Below are 933 nucleotides of genomic sequence, written 5' to 3'. Positions count from 1 at the left end.
TACTCACTCGGAATGACCTTGCAGTACTTACAAAGACTTTTATCACACTTTCTAAATAGCAAGTGGTTTGATGCTCCATAACATAAACCCAACTTTCTTTTTCGTTACTATCCATGGGCTCATCAAAACATCCAGGTTCTCCCCCATCGGTCAAAAATACATAGCTATTGGGAGAATAACGAGATGAAGGTATTTTCTCTATAGTAGATCTTCTGAAAGAACTTTTTGGAGCATCAATAGCAGGTGGTTGTTGGCCAACCACATTATCTTGTACTGGAGCATCAACAACATCATACTGGTCATTCTGAACTTGATCACCATCTACATTATCAACTTGATTTTCATCATTTTGATGTTTTTCAGGTGCAATAGTCACAAGAATTGTCAAAATCTTCAATTGTCTGGTCTTTAAAGAACACAACATCACTGCTTCTAATAAGTTTCTTCTCAATTGGATTATAGAAACAATAGCCAAATTTGTCTTGATCATAACCAATGAAGATACATAACTGAGTTTTAACATTCAACTTTGACCTTTCATCCTTAGGAACATGCACAAATTTGTTACATCCGAAGACTCTCAATTGAGCACAAGAGAGATCCTTACCAAACCAAACTCTGTCAAGGACATCACCATCCAAATAAATGGTAGGAGACAAATTGATAACATGCGCATCAGTATTAAGTGCTTCTGTCTAAAGGAATCTAGCAACTTAGCATCTGAAAGCAAACACCTAACCCTCTCAACAAAACTTATGTTAATCCTCTATGCTAAATAGTTTAACTGGGGAGTCTTTGGAGGAGTTTTCTGATGACGAATATCCTGCTCTATGTAATAATTATCAAATGACCAATATATTCACCATCATTATCTAAGCAGATGCATATTAATTTCTTCACTATTTGTCTCTCAATCAAGTTTTGAAAATTCTT

The sequence above is a fragment of the Lycium barbarum genome, chromosome 10 (assembly GCF_019175385.1).
Source record: "Lycium barbarum isolate Lr01 chromosome 10, ASM1917538v2, whole genome shotgun sequence".
In the NCBI taxonomy this organism is placed as follows: domain Eukaryota; kingdom Viridiplantae; phylum Streptophyta; class Magnoliopsida; order Solanales; family Solanaceae; genus Lycium; species Lycium barbarum.
This window is presented reverse-complemented; position numbering follows the sequence as displayed.